This window comes from Mustela erminea, chromosome 2 (genome assembly GCF_009829155.1).
Source record: "Mustela erminea isolate mMusErm1 chromosome 2, mMusErm1.Pri, whole genome shotgun sequence".
Lineage (NCBI taxonomy): Eukaryota > Metazoa > Chordata > Mammalia > Carnivora > Mustelidae > Mustela > Mustela erminea.
This window is the reverse complement of record NC_045615.1, coordinates 109,281,920-109,304,346: the sequence shown is the minus strand read 5'-3', so window position 1 is coordinate 109,304,346 and position 22,427 is coordinate 109,281,920. Positions and strand designations below refer to the sequence as shown.

The 22,427-nt window shown below is 47.1% G+C and overlaps 1 protein-coding gene across 14 annotated transcripts in view; it reads left to right on the top strand.

Annotated features, from left to right (window-relative positions):
* The first annotated feature begins 212 nt into the window (after positions 1–212).
* PROM1 (prominin 1) overlaps positions 213–22,427 on the top strand; it is a 136,422-nt gene continuing 114,207 nt past the window's right edge. For 5 of the 14 annotated variants that reach the window (XM_032333910.1, XM_032333908.1, XM_032333917.1 and 2 more), the window contains exons 1-3: positions 10,143–10,287; positions 17,307–17,397; positions 19,932–20,003. The gene's annotated coding sequence lies outside the window, so the exon portion shown is untranslated. Of the gene's footprint in view, positions 381–1,113; positions 1,344–5,971; positions 6,075–10,142; positions 10,288–17,306; positions 17,398–19,931; positions 20,004–22,427 lie in introns of those variants that run through there. The other 9 variants (XM_032333913.1, XM_032333905.1, XM_032333911.1 and 6 more) reach the window with 6 other exon arrangements.

The following is a 22,427-nucleotide window of genomic DNA, read 5'->3' as shown; positions in this document are numbered from 1 at the left end:
TAGATGACAACCTTGTCCTTCCTACTTTGTTCTTCTCCACAGTGTCCTCTGCACTGGTCCTGTTATGGTCCCTCAGGGCCCAGCAGTGTGGGGAAGTGTGGGGGCTGATTGAATGTTGGCCCCTGTTCTGGAACTAATCATTGTTCTTTACCCGTGATGTCATCATTCGAGGTAAATCCCCCCCACCCATAAGCACCCTCTGTCCTTTGAATCTGACCCCCTGAATCTCTCTAAGCACAAAACTAGGAAGTCGATTTCACAGGGTTAACAAGATAGAAATGGGGTAGTAGGATTTTGGTGACCCCCAAGCAATCTTACAGCCTGGACTTTTCTCCTTCCTCTGCTGCCTCTTGGAAGATGGTTCCACAAAAGCCAGCCAGGTATGGTGGTCACTCTGGACTTGCTTTGTAGTCTGGGAGCCTCGGTGACCAGACCATCTGATTCCTGATTTGGGCAACAACTGGGCAACCAAGTTGGTGAGGCAGCCCTGAAGGAGAGAGGGCTCAGAGGGGCCAACTCCAGACAGTTTACAAGGTCTGACTGTGTTTACATTTGTCCCTTCTTCCCTCGTACTAATAGCAAGTGCTCAGTAATGATCTCCTGATTAATTCTATGGAGAGACGACACAAGCTTGACTCTGGGCTCTATCACTAACTAGCTGGGTGACTTTGGGCTATGGCCTTGCTTTCCATCAGAGCAGCCTGTGTTTTCCACCCCCACCCCCACCCCCCGGTGTGGACAGGCTGAGATGGGTGAATGGCTGGCAGACCCCTTGGAAGACTTCAGTTAACTCAGAGACTCAATGGGACAATGCCAGTGTGGGAAAGGGGACAGCCACCCAGAGCCACACATTTTCTCTTTCAAAAACTTCCTGCAACCACCTTATTTACTTTCCCAAAGGTAAACTCCCCGGTTTAAGATAAGGAAATGTACTGTTGGGCCTTTCTTCCTTCTGGCTGCTGGGAATCAGAATGCTTCAGAGAGAGAGGAGAGAATGAGAAACACTGTCCCTCCCTCCCTGGCATCCAGGGAGATGACTGTCACCATTGCTACCTAACCACAGAAGGGCAGCGAAGTAGTCATAATTACAGACAGAACCCTCTGTGCTTACAGCATGAGGGTGCTGCCTGTTCCGGGTGTGGGGAAACCCCAGAGCTCCTAAAGGCCCCACTGCCCCAAGAAGAGGAACTCAGTGCCATGGGAGAGGCTTGTGCAGATGTCCTCGAAAGATCTGTGAGAGCACAAGTCATGCTGGATTAGGACTCATGCTAAAGATCTCATCTTAACTAATTACCTCTGCAAAGATCTTACCTCCTTATAAGGTCACAGTGTGAGGTCCTAAGGTAAGGGCTCCAACATGGATTTTGGGGGGACACAGTTTAACCCATAACAGGGGGGCTATAGTAATGACCAGAGATCAGGGATAAGGAGTGCTCATAAATGTGTTCCCTTTATGGAAAGAGGGAGCCTTGCTCTCAGGGTCACATCTAATGTCCTCATCTTGCTTGGGCAGTAGAAGAGTCTTACAGGACTCTTACTGGGTGGTTTCCTACCATATTCCAGATGATTCCATGTACACTCTCAGATGGACCTGTGCCACCAGCTCAGCATAAAATACCATAATGGTCCAGAAACCAGGTTCCGTGGGTCCTTCCAGACCTGGTTTCCTCTTCCTTGAGCTTCAGGCCTCTTGGCTTACCAAGCTGTCCAGTGTGGTAGCCAAAACCCCCGGCCCAGAAGCAGAGTGCTCTGCCTTCCAGTGGCCCCCTCTATTCCTCAGCCATGGCATTTTGCCAAGTCTCTTCCCCAAGGGAATCAAGAAAATGAATCTTTGCATCTGGAGTATAGTACAATCTTGAATTCAGTCTGTCAAGGTCATGTATGCAATATCGCTCTACACACCTGTGCTACCAGGCAAGATTTTTTCTTCTCTTCTTCCGGACAGCTTATCCAGGCCCCATTCCTTTTGTGTTCGAATTTGGACCACTTCTCTGTACCATTTATTTTAGTACATATCCTGCAAACAGAGTAAAAGTTCCTCAGCCCAAAGCACAATGGGTAAAAGGAGGCATGTCCTCACCCTGAGAGCAGCAGGTCGTGAGGACCTCCCCAGTAAACCCACCACAACCGCTGGGCCAAAGATCTAGCTTCTGCCCAGGGAGGGTTGAGTCTCACAGGCAGAGTGTGGGGCAAGAAGGCATCCCTCCAGGCTTCCTGGTTCCCCCTGTGGTGGGCTGGTGGGCAGAGATGACCAGGGGGGAGTTCCTGCTGCAAGCAGCTCAGGGGCAGACTGAGTCCAGGGGCACCAGGTAGGGCTGTGAGGAACCCTCCCATGGGAATATATGAGACCTCTGAATGACACTGAAGGGACAGTGTTCTGATGTGTCTAAGCTGGGGTTGCAAGCCCCTGCGGAGTGGACACTCTCAGTGTCAATCAGGTGGGAAGAGAAGGGCGCTGGGACAGGAAGTAGCTTGGAAGGTGGGCCTTAAACGGTGAGGTGTTGCCATCTTCTTCTCTGTGGGCCCCCCTGTGGGAACTTGGACCCTGGGGGTAGGAAGGAGGGGTGCCAAGTGCTGGAGGGTGGCCACGGCTGCCTGGGAACACATTGAGCCCAGCAGGGGATAGTGTGGGTGGCCTTGAGGGTTCTGGAAGCAGTCTTGTTGGTGACAGTTGTCAGTTATTCTGTTTATGTCCCTTCGATGCTCCCAAGATTCCCTATAAAGTCTTGCTAAACAGTCCAGCAAAGTTTCAGCTGGGCTGGGACAAATTGAGGGAAAGTTCTATGTCCAGGGTTGGGTCGGAGAGAGTAAAGAATGGGCAGGGTCTTGGATGTCAGGGGTGTGATGACACCAGGGAGACCCTGGAAGGAAAGGGGAGTCTCAGGGGTGAGACTGTCATGGCCCTCCCATGGTGGACCACCTCCCCCCTGCTACCAACCCTGGAGAACAAAAGTGAGGATTTGATGAGAACACTGGTGGGGAAGGCACCCTTCTCCATGGGCTTCCTTTCCCAAGACTGGTCTCCAGGACTGTGTGCTATGGCCACATCTGGGTCGGGGTCCTGTTCAGGGCAGAGGGAATCAGCAGGGGCCAAGAGAATCTGTCTAGGAGGACCAAGTTCAGAGCAGGATCAGGGACAAGTTCGAGTCTGAGTTTAGAAACCTTCCTCTGTATCTTCAAACCTCTTTGGCCCCATTTCTAGTACTGCATAGAAATCATCCAGGCTCTTTACTGTTCCATTAGCACCTGAAGCAACTCCATATCTGGGCCTTTGCACCTGCTATATTTCTGCCAGAAACCCTCTTCTCACAGATACGCACTTCAGTCTTGACTCACATATCACCTCAGAGAGATGTCTCTGAGCACTCCATGGAAAACAGTATCTTTTGTCTCTCTCTACCCCTTGTCTTACTTCACAGCACTACTTGCCTAAAATTAAATTCTATGATACATATATTTATCTGACTGCTGTCCCTTTGATCTGGTACAATGTAAACCCCAGCAAGGCAAGAAATGTGTGTTTGCTCACAACTGACTCTCAAGGGCCTCAGACAGGCCCTGGCACTAGTCAATACTCAATAAATACTCGCTTAGTCAATGATTAATGGTGATTAATGTCTGTTGAGCTTTGACTAGAGTTCCAAGACTTGCTTTTAGGGAGTGTCAGGCCCCTTCAAGGGATGGGAACATGGCAGAGACAATTCTGACAACACAGTTCTTTCCACTGAGCTATTAGACATGGCGTCCACACCTGTCTATCCACTGCCCCTTCTCCCCTGAGGAGACCCAGAACTCTGCAGGACTCTCCCCCACGCCACACATGCTTCTCCAGCCATGACTTTGCTTCTGCTATGATGCCTCACAGTGTTCTTTCTCTGTTCCCTCCTTCCAAAACCTGGCTTCTCCTTCAGATCAGAACTATCCATCCTTCAAGGACTAGCTTGAGGCTCTTGAAGCTTGTTGTAAAATCACACCAGGTAACACGAATATTCCTTTCCCTTAGAACCCAGAGCTCTTTCTTTACACTGCAGTCAAAGCAGTTTTCACAGTCTGGAGTAATTGAAATAAAATTGAATAAAGTTGACATTATTCTCTGAGAATTGTCTGGGGGGAAAGAAGTATATTTAAATACGCACTGTGCTAATAAATGCCATCACATACTTTATTTTCCAAAGTATTTATTTCCAAAACACAGCAGTCTTACTGCATAGAGGTATTACCATTTCTGTTTTATAAATGAGGGTCAGAGACATTGTGTGAGCTGCCCTGGGTCACACAGCTAGTAAGATACAGAACCAGGGTTTAAAGTCAAGAAAATAAATAAAATAAAATAAAATAAAAAATAAATAAAGTCAAGAAGATAAGCAAAATCTCTACTTATATAAAGACAAAATGGCTTATAGTCAGTTAAATTATTTTAATCCTTATACATTCATAGAATTCCAGGAGATGACCTCACTAGACATAAATAGGCATGGATTTGTAAACCTGATTATAATATGCCAAAAGTAAATAAAAACAGTATAGCCTTTTTTCACAAGGATGAAAATAACTTTATATTGTATTCTTTTTGTGCAGGGGACTCTGAACTACATAGGCACCTGCCTGAGACAAATCAAAACAATTGGCTACAATGAGGTCCCATAAATTTAATTCACATTTTTCCAGAGGCCAGAACAACTCCTGTAGCTCAGCTAGGGCTTAAAAAGGCAAGAGAGGTATTTATAGCAACAATAACAGCTGATTGTAAGAATTTGTTTGCCAATTAAATTTATTCTAGGAAATCTTATAATTACCGAGTTCTGTAGCTAGCACATTGGGCTCATCAGCTGAAACCACCGTTTAAAATGGGTATTTTTAAAACCCCCATTGAAGCTAAGAATAGAAAAATTCGAGAATTGCCCTGGAGTGTTATCTCGGGGCAAATTTAGCTCACTGAATTTAGCTCAGTCCCTGAAGAAATAAGACTTTACAGTTGATTACATGAAATTAAAAAAAAAAAAACTATCCATAAAAATCATGTTTCCAAATAATGCACTCTGCTGTTTATTGGAACTTACCAGAACGTGACAATTGTCCTTTAAAGCATTTCTATGAACTTTTTATTTTTTTTTATTTTTTTTTTTAAAGATTTATTTATTTATTTATTTGACAGAGAGACATCACAAGTAGGCAGAGAGGCAGGCAGAGAGAGAGAGAGGAGGAAGCAGGCTCCCTGCTGAGCAGAGAGCCCGATGCGGGACTCGATCCCAGGACCCTGAGATCATGACCTGAGCCGAAGGCAGCGGCTTAACCCACTGAGCCACCCAGGCGCCCTCTATGAACTTTTTAAATGAAATACTTCCAGAGTGAACGGTAATGCTTTTCTAAACTTTCACTTTTTTTTTCCAGAAAAGTTGGTTACCAAAATATACCCCCTGCAAACTTGAACAACAACAAAAATAACTTTAAGAACCTAAGAAAATGGGACGCCTGCGTGGCTCAATTGGTTAAGCCACTGCCTTCCGCTCAGGTCATGATCCCAGGGTCCTAGGATCGAGTCCTGAGTCCTTGCTTGGCAGGGAACCTGCTTCTCTCTCTGCCTGCCACTCTTTCTGCTTGTGTGCACTCTTTCTCTCTCTCTCTGACAAATAAATATGTAAAATCTTTAAAAAAAAAAAAAACCTTAAAAAATGTGAAAAGAAGTGTTGAAGATAGATAGTCTTACACAATTACAGTGATTTTTTTTTTTCCCTTCAAAGAAAGCTTTCTTCTTCTAATGATAAAGGTCCACATGTTTCTTTAATAGAAAGTCTGGAAAAATGAAAAAAAAGAACAGGAAAGGAAAAGATTTTTGCCCCACTGCTCCTGGGATAATTGTGGCTAACATGTTGGTGTATTTCTTTTTGCTCTGCTTTGTTTTTTTAAGCTTGGTTTGTATTCTTTCTGTGCTTGCTGTTTTTTAATCTGCCCCTTGTTTTGTCCGGAACAGTATTGGTGACCTGGCAGGAGGTCCTGGGGCAATCGGAGGCTGAGCTGTCATCCCCGCAATGATCATACGTGAGTTCGTTCTCATCTCCAGGACGTTTATACAGGTGGGTTCTGAGAATTGAAAAAAGCAACAAACTCTCTTTCCACCATGGAAACACACAGACATCCACAACACCTTGCAACCAAGTTCAGTGCTCGTGTCCAAACTCCCTAGCCAACCCAGAGGGCGCCTCAACCCTCCTGAAGCAGGTGGATTTAAAGGCCGCCTGGCAGCTTACAGCTCTGCTTTCTTGAAGAGGATTCCACAATTCCATTTATTCGTTTACACCTCTGTGAGGTCTGAGCAAGAAGCAAGGAGGGGAGAGCCTCCCGGGAACATTGCCTGGGCCCTCCCTGCAGAGGGCTTTGCCATCTCTGTGAACCTTGCCATTAGGTTAGGGTGGGGAGATTTCTGCACATGATCCCAAGTCCACAGTGCTGGGGGTCACAGTTCATTTGTGTCAGGTTCAGAGAAAAGAAGCCATCCGTCAAGGCTTGAGGGAAGGGTTTGGTTTTTTTCTGCACCTGCAAAATAGTCCCAATTCATTGTGTGCCCTGGCGTACACCTGACACCAGTTGGGCGTGATGGCCACACCAGGCTCTGACCACACAGGGTCCGGGGGCAGCAGAACAATGAGTAGTTTTGAGTTGCCAAACTCCAGACTCCCTCAGCAGCATGAGTAGTAACTGTGGCACACTGTCTATCCCCCTCTAGGGACACAGCCAAGCCAGCACCTGGCAGCACGGATCAGGTGGGACAGTCAGGGACAGAGCCTGGTGCAGACGGGCAGGGCAAAGGGCCTAGGGGCAACTGGTGGCCCAGAGGTTGTAGGCCTCCCTGGGAAGGACTTCTAATTGGGACTCCGGAAGCTTCCACTTGCTAAGTACTTAAAGCTTCCGGTACTACGTATACAGTAATTCTGCTATTTAAGCATCTCATTAACCATGCAGTATTATGGTATTATCCCATCATTTACCCACAAATACCATGGGCTGGTAGCTCTGTACCGGATAGACCCTGGGGAGATGGCAGCAAACAGACACTGAACTCCCCACCCCATGGTGCTGACCCTCTAATAGGGGGAGAACACAAGAGAGAATTGCATACACAAATGTATGAGATAGCAGGTTCGAGTTGTCCGGAGAGGGGCGTGGTCAGGGAAGGCCTGGGAAATGCAGGGGTTTTGAGGGCCGAGCCTCCTGGAGGGCCAAGAGGCCTGGGTCAGGGCACAGCCTGAAGGGAAGCAGCAGGGAGGCCTGGGGATGGGGGCCAGAGGATCATAGGCCATGCTGGCTACTTTGGACAGCGTTCTGACCTCTGGTCAAGATGGGAACCACCAGCGATTTTGGAGCAAAAGAGTGACAGGATCTGGCTTCCATTCTGAGAGCTTTGGTCTGCCTCTGGGGTGAAGAATTAGTGGGCAAGAGGGAGAGCAGGAGGCAAGTTATGACCCTGCATTTATAGACAAAGATTCGGAGGCTCAGGAACATGCCTCCAAAACCTGATGGCATAGGACCGTCCGGAATCTTTGAATGACCTCCCTCTGCCTTTAGAATAGAGTACATGTGCACAGATGAGATCTTGCATGGTCTGCACCAGCCTCCCTCCCCCGTTCCCTGGGGGACCACCGCCTTTAGACTGGTCTCTCTCTGACTCCTCAAGAGGCCTTGGTTCAGGTCCTTACCTGTCTTTTTACTTCTTCCTCAGTACCTGCAGTGCCCTCCTCCACTTGCTCCCCTGGCAAAGTCCTAGTCATCCTCTGAGCCTTTAACCAGCTTTTCTCAGGGAAGCCTATCTTGTCCCTGCAGACCAAGCCAGGTGGGCTGGGTGCCTCTGCAGGGCCCCCTCCACTCTGACTGCCGTCCTTACCTTTGAGAGCTCTTTGTTGATCTCTGCTCCGCGCTCTGGATTACCCAAGGGCAGGTTGATTCTCTCTCATTCACCCATCAGCATAAGCATGTAAGTCAGGGACATGATTGGGCACTAGTACAGATGCCTGAGTTGAATAGAAAACTTGCTCAAGATCACACAGATAGTAAGCAGGAAGATCAGGGTTCAAATTTCTCTCTGACTTCTTCATCGCCTCAGAACTTGAACTCAAGTCTTGGTTTACATAGGCCCAGCTCCTGCAAGCTCATGAACGAGCCATTTCATTTTTCCAGACCTTGAGTTTTCCAACATTAAAAGGAGAGCATCAGACATTGAGCCAGACTTTCCACACTACGTGCCCAGCGGGTACTCCCCAAATCCCTCTGACCACTAGAAACTCCTAGGCCCTGGACACTTCTTACGAGTACTGAATCCTGGTCCCACACCCACCCTTTAGAATAGCAACTCTAAGATTGATTTGGGATCCTGGTTCTGTGTGTTTGTACTTTAATCAAGAACCCCAAGAGATTCTTGTCACCAAATAAGTTTTGGAAACACATTTCAATGAGACTGCTTCTCAAAAAGGTTCCCAAAAGTAAAAGGTCGAAGAGGACATAAAAACATGATGACAATGACTGTTTCAACTATAATGACAGTTCCTTCTCAAATGTCTCCTCTCTTTTATAAAAAGAAACTGCAACTGAAGCTGCGTATTTATTTACCTGAATTATTTTGGGGGCCTAACGGAAGGTTCCTGAATTTCCACCAAGAGTGTAATTTCCTGGATAACCCTAAATAGCACTTCTTTGAGGAGCGTCAGGCAACTCTGAATGAAGGAATCCTCCCAGGGAGCATGCGCCAAGGCGGGAGCGGGGGGTGAGGGGAGGCACTCTCACCGGCCTTGAAGGAAGCAGCAGAAGCCCAGAGCAGTTAACCTACCTACCTGCAAGCACACAGTGGGCAGGCAGCAAAGATGGAGCCCAACCCAGCTCTCTGAGCCTCTGACCGGGGAGCTTGACACAGAAAACTGGGCTATTCACCCTTCAGAGCAACGGGTGCCCCAGAAACCTCACCTTGGTGATGATGAACTGTGAGGGAACAGGGTGCATAGTAGGCACTCAATGGCCAGGGGTTCACTGATGGCCCAACCCCACCCTCTTACCATCCTGAGCTAGAAACAGGGCACTCTTCAGATGATTACATTCTCTGCCATGTTGGAGTCAATCTGTGTAATACCCTGGACGAGCTCCCACTGATCAAACAGATGTATGCTCAATGACTAAAAAAGTAATCAGTGCGGGTTACAGGGAAGCAGACTGATTCTCACTCTGCCATTTCCTTACCTCTCAAAACCTGCTTCCAATCCTGTGGAAAATGGGGATGATGCCTCCATCAGTGGGTCATTAGTGAGTATTCGTGAGACCCCGCATAGCACCTGGCACAGAATCAGTCAGCATTGGCTACAGGAAAGGACAAATGAAGGAAGGGACGTGGTTCCTTCTGCTCTGGATTTGGAATTTGTCCCCCTTCATCCCAGCCTCTGGCCCTCTGTCACAAGTGTGCGACAACTGTAGCTGGACCTTTCCTGAATGAAACCTGTGGCTGGAGGGGAGAACGGAAGTCCAAACACGCTAGGTGAATGAAGGCAGACATGAGTGGCAAATAAAGAAGCCCCCAAAGAACCCACCATCTGCCACTGAGTGTGGCATGTTTGCGTTTTATTAGTTATGAGAAAGTTTGGCTACAAGGAATAGAGGAAACTAAAATAACAGTGACTTAATCCTTAGAGAGATTTATTTGTCAGCCATGATCCCAATGGCAGAGGGAAGCCAGTGCAGGGCTGGAGTGGTGCTCCACTGTTCCTTCTATGTTGTTGCTGGGCTATGTGTGGCTTCTTTATTTTCAAGGTCAACTCACGGCCCAAGATGGCTGCTGGATTCCAGCCATCAGTGCAAATTCTGGTCAGCCGGTATAAGGAAGAAATGAAAGAGGTAACTTCTCTTTCTGTGATGGTTAATTATAGGTGTCAACCTGACTAGCCACCAGTGCCCAGATTAAATATTTTTTCTGGGTGTGTCTATGAGAGTGTTTCCAGATGAGATTAGCATTTGAATCAGTGGACTCACTAAAGGAACATGCCCTCAGCAATGTGGTTAAGCATTGGCCAATCTGTCAAGAGCCAGAATAGAACAAAAGGCCCAGGAAGACGGAATTCTCTTCTTTTTTCCCCGCCCCCGCTTGAGCTGGGGTATTTTATTTCATCTTCTTCTGCTCTTGGACTGGGATTTGCATCATTAGTCCCTCTGGTTCTCAGGCCTGCAGATACCAGCCTGAACTACACCACTGGCTTTCCTGGGACTGCAGCTTGCAGGCTGCAGATCGTGGGACTCCTTGGTCTACACAACCACGTGAGTCAATTCCTGCTAATACCTCTCCATATAGATACCCTATTGGTTCTGTTTCTCTGGAAACATCCTCTGAGGACCTTTTCCTGAGAATACACACATCATTCCTACATAATTCTGCTTGGTCAGAATTAGTCATATGAGCATGCTGGCTCCAAGGATGGCTGGGAAATGTATTCTTACTTGGAGAGGCCATGCGTGCAGCTCAGTTCAACATCTCTGGGTGCAAGAAGAGGACAATGGATCAGTCTGGGCTACATCTTTATGATTTGCAGGCTTCCTGAATACTCATCAAGACCAGGGCTATTCTTAGGCCCTCCTTTTTAAAATGTTGTGTTGGGGGGATGCCTGGGTGGCTCAGTTGGTTAAGCAGCTGCCTTCAGCTCAGGTCATGATCCCAGCGTCCTGGGATCGAGTCCCACATCGGGCTCCTTGCTCAGCAGGGAGCCTGCTTCTTCCTCTGCCTCTGCCTGCCACTCTGTCTGCCTGTGCTCACTCTCTCTCCCTCTGATAAATAAATAAAATCTTTAAAAAAAAAAATAAATAAAATGTTGTGTTGGGGTAGAGAATAGGATGCTTTTTCTTAAGTGGGACTCATATTCAATAATCTACCCCGTGTAACTGACATCAGGCATTGTCTGTCCTTGAAACTGGTCTTGGGAGCCTGGGCAGCAAACTCAAGGGTCCCCGTGCATCACAGGCAGAAAACCATTTTCCCAGACAGGAAGTCCTTCCAGAGAGGGCTTCTGGTAACAAAGCTGTGAACAGGCTTTTATGGGGGACGGGGGGGGGGGGGGCGACTAGCTTTGTAAGATGTACAGCCCTGTCTTGCTCTGTGTTATGGATGAGAAATTAGGGCTCAGAGAAAGCAAATCACTTGTGCTGAGCCATGGAGCCAGTGGGCCCAAGCCCCACACCTTTCCATCGCCATGCTGCCCCCTATTCCACAATGAAGGGGCCCACGGAGGTCTTTCCCCAATATCATCTTGTCCCCTACTGTGAGAGTGAAAGAAAGACCCTGAACTGAGGAATCCAGGACCCTCGGTACCCATCTTCTATTAATTCTCTAGTTCTCGTCTCCTGATTCCTGCTGCTTCAGCATCAGCCCCGGGACACGTGAGGGGCGTCCAAGGAAAGCAGAGTTGGAGGGAGATCTGAGGGGCGCTGTGCAGGAAGGGAGGGCAAGGCGCCACACGGAAGTCTGCAGGCCCCTGCTGGGCAGTGTTCCAGCATCTCTCAGGAGAATGGCCGCAATCACCGTTTGGGGCATTTTGGAGGCAGATATAAATGGGTATTGTGCCTGGAACTCCAGGGCATGTTAAGGCAAACCTCAAGGGGCTGGAAGGCCCGGGTTTATTCAGTGGGTTTAGTGAGAGAACCCAGGCCCAACTCTCAGCGATGTGTGGGCCAGAGTTGGAGGATCAGTGGGCCAGGAGCTCTCTGGGAGTCCTGTCTTTACTTCCTCTATCCTGAGCAAAGCGGGTGCCCAGGAGCTTGGAGACCCTGGAGTGAAGCATCTCCCTCGGTCTCCTGATTGACAGGAATGGTTCTGCCGCAATGTTGGTCTCCACAGTTTCAGACGAATCTAAAGTCAGAGGCCCAGGGATTCTTTCAAGCACATCTGGGAAACAGGAGTAGTGGAACCCAAGCACGGTGTAGGTCATGAGAGGAGGGAGGGCATGCTTGGTGTGTTTCAAGTCTTCCTTTCTTCCTCCTGCCTGAAAAGACGGAGACATCTGTGTCCCGGGCAAAGCAGTGGTTCTGAGTCAGCCATGACATTGAATCACTCACTCCCACCCCCCCACCGACCGACACCATGACATCAGGGTAGACCCCAGCCAGCACACAGCAGGTGCTCAGCACACAGGTGCTGAGGAATAATATACGTCAGCCCGTGCAAGCTCTTGGTACGTATTAACTCTGTGAGCCCTCACAGTCTGACGCCGTGTGAAGTGCTGGTATTAGCCATGACTCAGACCTGGAAGCTCCAGCCCAGAGGGATCCAGGGCATCCAGGGGATGTGGGCAGTAAATACACAGTGGTCTGCTTCCAAAACCCCGGCATTGAACCCTTGTGATTTAAAAGGCCTGACGCGTAATCTCAGAGACTCCGGTGTCCTCCTCTGCGGTGGCTGCTGTGGCTGGAGGCATTGGCAGGACTGGGAAGGGATGCGTGCAGGCTGGCCGGGGAAGTGGTAGACACGTCCTTGGAGGCAACGGCTGGAGGTTCGAGACCTCATGCTCCCAGGAGGGAACTCAAACTTGCGGCAGGAATTGATGAGAGATGAGCCAGACAGAGCAGCAGTCCCAGACAGGGATTGGAGTGCTGGTTCTGCAATCCTCCTTGTCATTTGGTCCTAGCCAGTGTCTTGAGGCCTCACGTCTGTCATCTCTGGAGAGGGGCGGTGATGGGCAAAAACAAAAGGAGCATTTCCCCAATTGTCCTCAGGAGAAAGATGGGCAGTGCTAGCTTGGGGTCCCTTCCACAGAAGGTCGCATCAAGAACAGAGGTGCCCCCAAGTCCCTGGATACCTTAAAAGGTATAGACAATCCTCCTGGAAACCAGGAAATGGCAGTGATGGAGGTGAGGCAGGCAGCTCCCAGCCCGCCCAGCCTCCCTGAGAGCAGAAGGGCAGGGACTGCGACCCCCAGGTGCTGCCCAGACTTGGGCTCCCGGCTCTCTGACCACAGCGTGGGCCTCACGGGGAACCAGAGACATACAGCAGGGTATCACGAGCACCTAGTGAGACCCCTAGGTGCCCCCCTTTTGAAGATTTATTTATTTATTTATTTATTTGTCAGAAAGAGTGCAAGCACACACAGGGAGAGCAGGAGGCAGAGAGACAAGCTGACCTCCCACTGAGCAAGAAGCCCGATGCAGGGCTCTATCTCAGAGACCTGGAATCGTGACCTGTGCCGGAGGCAGGTGTTAAAACCAACTGAGCCGCCCAGGCGTCCTGTGGTCCAGCCCTTTAACAGAGGCTATCACCAGGATGAAAGGGATGCTCCCCAAATGTCTCAATGACTCAGGGGTCGGGGGAGGGCATGCTGGACAAAAGGAGAAAGAGGAAGAGGCAGAGATCACAAACCTGGGGTGTCAGGTGGAGACAGAGGAGGGCAGAGCACCCCAAGAATAACACGGAGATGCAGCCTCCAAGAGGAAGCCCGGAGGAAGTATTTGTGAGCACCAACCGTGTCCTTTCACAAAACCCTTGTAATAACCGTAAAACAGGCATCATTATTCCCATGTTGTCCGAGGCAAAACGAATTCTGAGAGATCAGAGGACAGGCCAAAACCACCCGATAAGCCATACATGTAGTCTGTTTGGTTCCAAAGCCAGTTTTCCTCCCATACCGACTTCCCGTTTTCACCCAGAGCTGACCCTGCAGGGAACACGCTTGTCCCATCAAACACGCGGCTAGAGCCTGCGCCGCAGAGCAGCGGCTCCCAGGGTGCATGCTTACTCTAAATGTCTTTGAAACACCACGATCAAAGTCATCTCTGGCATGGGGCGCTCGGAGGGGTGTCGAGAAAGCCGGACCCAAGTGCAAGCCGACTCAAGAAGCAGCGAAGCCGGGAAGCGCAGGATAAGCTCTTAGAAACCTCTTAATGATATCCAGACACTCACACTGAGGCCCACCACGGGTCTCCTGGCTTCAGTTTAAAATTCAGGATGGGTTGACTGAAGGGAGCTGCAGAGTAGCAGGACAGTGTGTGTACTAACAAGCCATTTAATGGCCGTCTCCCAAGTGAAAATATGAAACTCCCTACAAATCACAACGTGGCTTGGACATGGTGCTGAGCTTGCGGAGAAGCATGAATCAGAGTGTCAGACCCTGGGAAGAATCTTAGAGTTTGCTTTCTTGAAGGAGGAAGTGGGAGCCCAGAGGCAGGAGGTAAATCCCTAAGTCCATGCTCTGGCCCGAGGAAGGGTCAGGTCCAGCACTCTCAGCTCCCGACCCCAGGTAGCATGGAGCATTGGCCCGCAGGCCCCAGGGTTGAAGAGATTTCCACCTAAGTTAAAATCTGGACAGGACTTCGGAAAAACTCCCCCCTCGTGTCCTTGGCCCATTACTTCACTCAGTTTGGTTTTCTCCATAGGTCTTAACACTGTCTGAAACGATCCCTTGGCACGGCATCCACGCTTCTTCACAGCCTAACCTCATCTACTCTTCTGGTCTAGACTCATCTCTTTATTCCTTTTCTCTAAGACCATGTTCCAGGCACATTACAATCCAGCACCACCGTATCATGAACTGAATCTGAACATACCTGGCTATGCTTGTTCCTCTGCTCAGAATGTGCTTCTTGTTCTCTAGCTGGTGAACATCTCATTCCAAAGGATTGGCACCAACAGCCCCATGGGAGCCTTTTCCTGGTCCCCTCAGGGCTGGACTCATATTTATTGTTGCTATTTTCGTAGCCATACCTATCTTGACCTCTCCCTCTGTTGGTGTACCTAGAATTCAAAATGCCCCTTATTTGTTTCCCCCATGAGATGGTGACATTTGTGAGGGCTGGACTTGGTGTTAATCATCTCTGTGTGCTTAAAGCCTAGTATAATCAGGTGCAGAGCAGAGCCCTGAAAAACTTGTTTAATGAATGAAGGGAAATGTGTGGGTGGGCTCTGGTCCTGACCAGTATTGCACAGAGCCATGCAAGGGCCAGCACAAAATACTAGTAGGTGCCCAAAAGTTCATTAATTAAGATAAATCATACTGTAATGCAGTATTTTAAAAATTCATAGCTATGCCCCAACTCCATGGAGGAACAAAATCAACATGTTAAGTAAAGTTGGGATCTGATCCTGAACCTTAGGACTCATTTGATTACCTTCCCCAAGTCCTCGCCTAAGCAATTTGCTCAAAGGCAGAGACTGCCAGCATGCATGCAGAGTGGCTGAGTTAGCACCGTCTCCATGGGACTGGCAAGAAAGACATGGACTGGAGAGGAAAGGGAAGGCAAAGGAGATGGTAGAGGGAGCATTTTCATCAATCAGGCATTAACAGGAAGCAACTCTGGCCAATCTTAGCCAGAGAAGGAATAAACTGGAAGTGTGTCAGATGGTTCCTGGTCTGGTCAGGAGGTTGGAGAGCAGAAGCAGATCCAAGGGCAGTGCACACAGTTTGGCTAGGACGTGGCTGTTGGCACCTGTCGCCCTCCACAACGCCATCACTGCTACCCTCCCTTGGTCTGATTGGCCCTATTTGCCGCATCACATACACTCCAGAATCTAAGTCAGGGGCAGGAGTGGCCAACTGGCCAGGCCTGGGGAGGACAATCCCTTGAGTGCATGACAGGTCAACAGAAGATAATGTTTGACTTTTGTGGTGGAAGATGTTGGATTGACCCACTAGTACTCCCCACAAAAGGGTGTCTGTGTCACCCAGAAAAGGGCTTTTGAGTTGGACAACTCTACAAATAACAAATAATAAATACAGGTAAGGTCGAATTTCTCGGGAGACTGTGTAGGACTATTGAGATAGAAAACTCTGGCAAAAGGAAGAATACTAAATAGGTTTTGCTTTCAAACAAGTGTTCTGGTTGTAGTGATGCATGTGGAGACCGGTAGGACACATTTGGATTGTTTTCCATGGTGGTGATGGCTATGGAGATAGTGTGACCCTCTTATACCTTCTAGTACAGATTAAGTGAAGAGCTGCCTTCTTGGGGTAGGGGTTGGGGGTTGGGATGTCAGAGCCATCCTATAACCTGTAGCCCCAATGTCTTTCTGATATCCCTTTCTCTGATTAATGCAACCAGCCTCAGACCTGTGAGATGCTAGAAAGCAAGGTAGAGCCTAAAGAAGGATCACTGTCCTGCCATAAATAATCAGAGGTGCAGTGATCAGGGGGAGAGAACCAGCTTTCCCTGGAACCCTCCAGTATATAGCGTATCTCATTTAATGTTCTCAAAACCCAGAGGCACTACCAGTGTTAACTCTACAGGTGAGGGGGACTGAGGCCCACAGGTGTTAGGTAATCCGGCCAAGGTGGCACATGGAGTTAGGGCACCAGAGCCAGACTCCAACCTAGGCGATCTGTTCCACAGTGTGTGATCCCAGAATCCGTGTTACTCTCCGGGCCACAACCAAGAGGGAGCTGGCCCTTGTTTATTAAACTTCCCAGGCATTTGCCATTGTCCTTCCGTAAGAACTAACAGAACTAACGTGATGAATGTAGCCAAGACGAGACAGATCACTCTCCTTGCCTGTTGACTGGTCTTCCACCCCGCGTTCAACTCAGCCCTTCGGCCTCACCCGCGGCAACCATGCTGACCTCACCACAGCTCAAGGACAGACCCCAGTTCCACTTCCTATTTCTCCAGCCATTGATTGACTTGGTTGTTTCTTTCTTTTTTTTTCTTTTTTTTCTTTTTTTTCAACCTTTTTTATAGTGGAAAATTTCAAACTGGTGTGAAATAGAACCCCTGATACCTATTACTCGGCTTCAGTAATTTTACTGACTTAAATTTTACTTCGGTGCATGCTTATAATGTTCATTAGCATTCCTTGTGTCTATAGGCTCTTTACCAGGGGATTTTTTTTTTCCTTAGGATTCAACTTTAATTTTTCCTCCTTTTGGTTGTATGCATTTTAGCACTTTTACCGTTAGGTGGCTTCTGAAACATTCTGCAGAATGACGTGCATACGAATGTTTGTTTTTTTCTGCAAGTTGGTAATTCTTTTGTCCCAGTTCAGCTCTAGAAACCCCTAACCTCGGCTCAGTTTTTCCACGGCCCTGCTTTTCCAGGTTTATCAACGTTGCTTTTTTGGAATCCAACAGATCCAGGATTGTGTTGTTCATTCCTTTTACAGTTTCTTGTAAAATTATTTCTCTACCCGCACTGTTACTTTGCCATTTAATAGAGCGGAACAGCGCAACGACCATATACAGCCAGCCAGGTCCACGCCAAGAGTTTCTCACTGGGCTAGGGCTGAAGTCACCTCTGTGTCCCCAAGTTCCAAGGACAGATCTTGACTGACACAGATTAGTGCTCATTAAAAGTTTGCTTACTTCCAGTCCTAGGTCTGAAGGCTGCCCTCTGAATTCTTGCGTTGGAGCTCACTGCACGGAGGCAGAAGTCGGGACTGTGAAAGGAATCATCCCACCCGTAAGCATTTGTCAGCGTCTGTTTTCCCTCCTATACTGTACACTTGGTGGGGGCAGGGCCCGTCTGCCACTACATGCCTACCACCTAGAGCCATCCTGACACGTAACAAATGGGCAACAGACTTTTGTTTGATTTGCTTGGATAATACCTACTTCCTACAATTACCTTAAATAGTAAATGAGATATTTAGAGTAACGGTTACCCTGGTAAATGGTAATTTTTATTCTTATTATGAAACCAACAAAATACTGCCCCGGGTGTTGAGCCTGTTTCCTTCTCTGGAAAATGGGAGTAACAATGCTCCTTTAGGAGGGTTAATCAAATAAGAGAATGTATGGAAAGTACGTTGCTCTGTGCTTGACAGATAGCAGATAGCTAATAAACGCCAGCCACAAGGATACAGACCAGACCTACTTTTCCTACCTTGCAGCACCGTCTTACTCCTGCTTACATTTATTTGCCTCCTTATGAGGTTCGAGCTTCACCTTATTCCCCTGTTTTTCTCTGGGATCTGTTGAGGTCCTGGAATATGCCAGGCCCTTTCTCATTAGGTCTTGGGAAATATTAACAATCCTATTCTTTTTTTTTTTTTTTTTTTTTCTTGAATGCTTCTCTGCTCAAAAGTTCTAAGAAAACTGTCGAGTTTCTTCAGGGGCTATAGGTTATACTCAGAACAAGCACCAAGCACCCAACACCCAGCACCCAGCACAGGACATTGTGAATATCTCCAGGAGGCATAAAAATAGGCAATTTACTTTCCTGATATAACTCAGTTTGCAGTTCTCTCATTGGGGGTGATGCGGAGTCGATGTGAGGGCTGGCTCCCCAGGGCCAGGTACCCAACATGATAGGTCAAGTGGTTTGGGTGATGGATATGTTTCAGTTTATATCCAAAATTCTTAGCATTTGCCAGATCTGATACCAGGAAGTCCCTCTTTAAATATATCTGATAAAATCTTCCCAAACTCAATAGTTTTTCCCCTGCTTTAAAAACAAACAAACAAACAAACAAACTCCAGGTTTTGAATCTTTTTGGTGGTCACAACTGGGAGGTGGACTGTTACGTCTATCCAGTGGGTAGAAGTCAGAGGTACTGTTGAGCACCCTGCATGCCCAGGACCACCCGAGACAAAGAATTATCCAGCTCAAAATGTCAAGAGTGTCCAATTTAAAAAAACAAAAATAAAAACAAAACAAAACAAAACAACACACCATGATCTAGAATAATTTTTTCACTTCTTTTGTAAGTTTTTCCTCCTTCCATAATGAAAACGACTCTGGAACTCTCTCCCAGGTTTCACCCAGGTTATTGGAAGGGATTAGCCCGTCTCTGAGCACAGTTCCTGCACACATACTCCACCAAACTCTTCCTTCCTCCCCACACCCCCATCTTTCATGGGGGAGGTGTCCACTTGAATGCGGAGAATGGAGCCGAGAACCACATTTATACATATGGTCTAAAAGACCACGTTCCCTGTCTTTAAGAACCTTAAACTCATTATTTAAAAAACAAATCATTTTGGATTCACAGCCTTTTTTTCTCAAAGATTTTATTTATTTATTTGACAGAGCTCACAAGTAGACAGAGAAAGAGGAGGGAAGCAGGTTCCCTGCTGAGCAGAGAGCCCGATGCAGGACTCAATCCCAGGACCCTGGGATCATGACCTGAGCTGAAAACAGAGGCTTCAACCCACTGAGCCACCCAGGCACCCCTGGGTTTGCAGCATTTAAAAAGAGTTTATTGTGATCTAACTTTTTGAAAGCTTTCCCTTTGTCCTTAGCAGTGGCACTTGGGTCAAAGATTGCTCTAAATGGGGCTGTTGCAGGGAGGCTTTGGGGGAGTAGTTGGCAGGAACTTTGGGGTGCCGCTTACAGCATCTTTGTCCCAGTGAATGGGCTGTTGTTATACTATTAGAATCTATACAAAGGTTTAGAATTTCACCTTTCCAGCATTTATTGAAGTTTTCATTAACAAAATTAACTCATGTTAAAATTTGCTATTTGTCTCCCTAAAGGTCATAAGCTCCATTAGGGTTTCCAAATTATAATGTTCAAGGAATGAAAAACATTGCATGTAAATATATAGGGGACACAGGTGAAAGGTTTTACTCAGCTCAGTAATTAATGAGAGAACCAGTAAGATGTTGGGACCTGTTCAGAGGACACTTTGAAAAGCAGACATTTATATACACAATTGGGAATGCCAAAATGATTATTTGCCAGCAGTTGCAAAGCCTGTCACCAGCCTATAGGGTACTAAAATGTTGTGTTTGGGGTCATCTTTTCTACAGGGTAGAAATGAAATTATCTTTCATGGAGAACATTCATTTGCATTGTCATCGGTGTTCTACAATTTCATTTCTATCCTCACAGACTTGTGATACAGCCTAGTTGATAGAAACACAATGACAGGTACATGCCTCTATAGAATCCAGTAATTCCCTGAGGGTCCCTTAGACATGCCCCTCCCTCTGAAAAAAAAATGCCAGTCTTCTCCTTTGCTCATTTCCAAGTGTTGGACACTTTTTTTACAGGGCAGAGATCAGAATATGTGCCGAATCTGTTTTTTCTGACTTGGATCCTTGCAAATCCCTGGGGCATAATTTGTCAGTATCTGTGGAAAGCGGATTTAACTCGCGGTTCCAACAGCCCCACACTCCTAATCTATGAGATTGGAAATAAAAAGAGGGGTGGGGGCTGAGGGTGAGAGAGAGTTTGGCAAAGAAATAGAAAAAGCAGATATAAGAGTTGACATTTGTCGCTAACTCTGTGCCAGGCATGTTGCATACGCTGGCTCATTTACGCTTTGCACAACCTCTATTTTGTGGGTGAGGACACTGAAGTTACAGAGGTTAAGTAGCTTATTCAAGGGTATATAGCGAATATGAGTATGGATTTGATGGCTTTCACGCTTTGTGTTCCCTATAAGGGAGTGAGCTCTGGGAGGGCGAGGGCTTACCCCTTTGTTTTATTCTCTGCTGTTTCGCTGCTCAGTCTGGCCCACAGAAGGTGCTCAGTCAATACCTGTGGACTGTGCGGCTAAGCAATGTAAGAAAGAATGAATGAGTGAGTGAGTGAGTGAGTGAATGAATGAATGAATGAGCAGAGCAAGGACTGTCTTCCCATCTGCTCAAGTTCCACATCCCATGCCTCCCCCACCATATAACACCAGATCACTGTCCCTTCTTCATCCTGTGGAATAAGTAGCTAAATGGAACTAGAATTCTTTATATCGTATTTCATAGTTTTTATTTTATTTCATGTTTTCCGGTTTTACTGAGAAATTTTTTTTTTTTTTCCCCTCTGATGAGAACTTTTAAGGTCTATTTGCTTGGTGACTTTCAGATACACAATAGAGTATTGTTAACTAGAGCCACCATTCTGCACATCACATCCTCTGGACTTATTTATCTTACAAGTGAAAGATTGTGCCTTTTGACCACCTTCACCCTCTTCCCCCCACACGCAGCCCCCGCCCCTGGCCACCGCAAATCTGACCTCTGTTTCTATGAATTGGTTTTACTAGATTCCACATGTAAGTGAGATCATACAGAATTTGTTTTTCTCTTCTCTGACTTATTTCGCTTGGCATAATGCCCTCAACGTTGGAGGGGGCTATAATTTAACATTTTAGTTGCTCTGGACAAAGTGAGTGTTTTAATTAGCAGATAGTTTATTGTGCCTAAAATACATATCTGATTATAGCTTAAGTAGCAGATAGAGTATGAAGCAAAGGAGAATTCTTAAAAAAAGAAAAAAAAGTCTTATGATGAGGAAAATAGGCAAGGGGTAAATAAGAGGAAAGACAGTGTTGGAGGAAAGTTTTCTTGTTTTCCCCTAAGTATATTCTGGGTCAGAGTAACTGGACTCTTTAGCTCCTGACCTCTGTAGTAGGGGCTGCATCAATATTACTGAATGGATGACTAACAGATGGCTAATACATGCTTTCAGATACTGAGAAGAGGATAAGTGCAAATTCTTAGAAGGAAGTAATAATGGCAATCATTCCCAGAGGGGTAAAACACTTCTTAGTGGAATCGTAAGTTTCAATATCGTATATATTGCAAGTTCCTGGGTGAGCCTTTTAGGAGATACAATTTAAAAACCGATGACTATAGAACTAGAAATTGTGGAACTTTTCTGCCTCCCTCCCTCCCCAATCTCAGCCCAAACATTTAGAGGAAAGAACCTCACCCTCCTTGAGAAAATGAGATCAAGTATCCTAATGCTTTATAACTCCCTTTCCTTCTGCTGCTCTCATTTTTCCCCACGCAGTCACCAAAGGCAAATTAGGAAGCCCCGTTTGAGTTCGTGCATATTAAAAATGATGTCAGAAGGAAAGGCGCAGATGAAAGCCAGCCCTAGAGATGAAGCATTTATTTGAAACTGTTACTAGAAGGCAGATCCAGCACATAAAATATAAAACCACCCTGCGCCAGCCTCCAGTAAGTGTGATGGGGTTTTCCAACTTCCCAGGTTCGGAATCCAGGCGCGGAGGTACTGGCCTTGGCCCTGGTCTGGCCCCTGCTCTGTCTTTCTTCCTCTTTGCCCAAACTGGTTTGAAATTTTTTTCCTCCACCTTTGAATTACTACACAGTGGGCTTGATGAATGAGTTACAAGATGAATGAACTACAAGAAACATGTTTTTTTGGCTTCTGGTTAGTAAACATCAGCAAAGCGATGTGTGGTTTCTAAGCCCAGAGGCAAGGGGAGAAAGAGCAAGAAGAACAGGAAAGCATGAGGTGAAACATTTATAGGCGAACCCTGGCTTGCATGAAGCCTTTTCCTTGAAAACTAGTGGAATTTCGGTTTGGAACAAACCCTCTCTCTCCCCCCGCCCCTTGCTTAACTTCTCCCTCTCTCCTGAGCTGTCTCTTACACAAATTTCAGACTTAAGAAGGCAGGGCAGCCCATGCTGAGATGATACAAATGTGATTTCCTAAAGGGTCACATGTTGCCATGATTGTTGGTCATACAAGCACATATTTTGGTGGGGAGTTGGGGGGGGCTAGTTATTCATGGTAGAAAA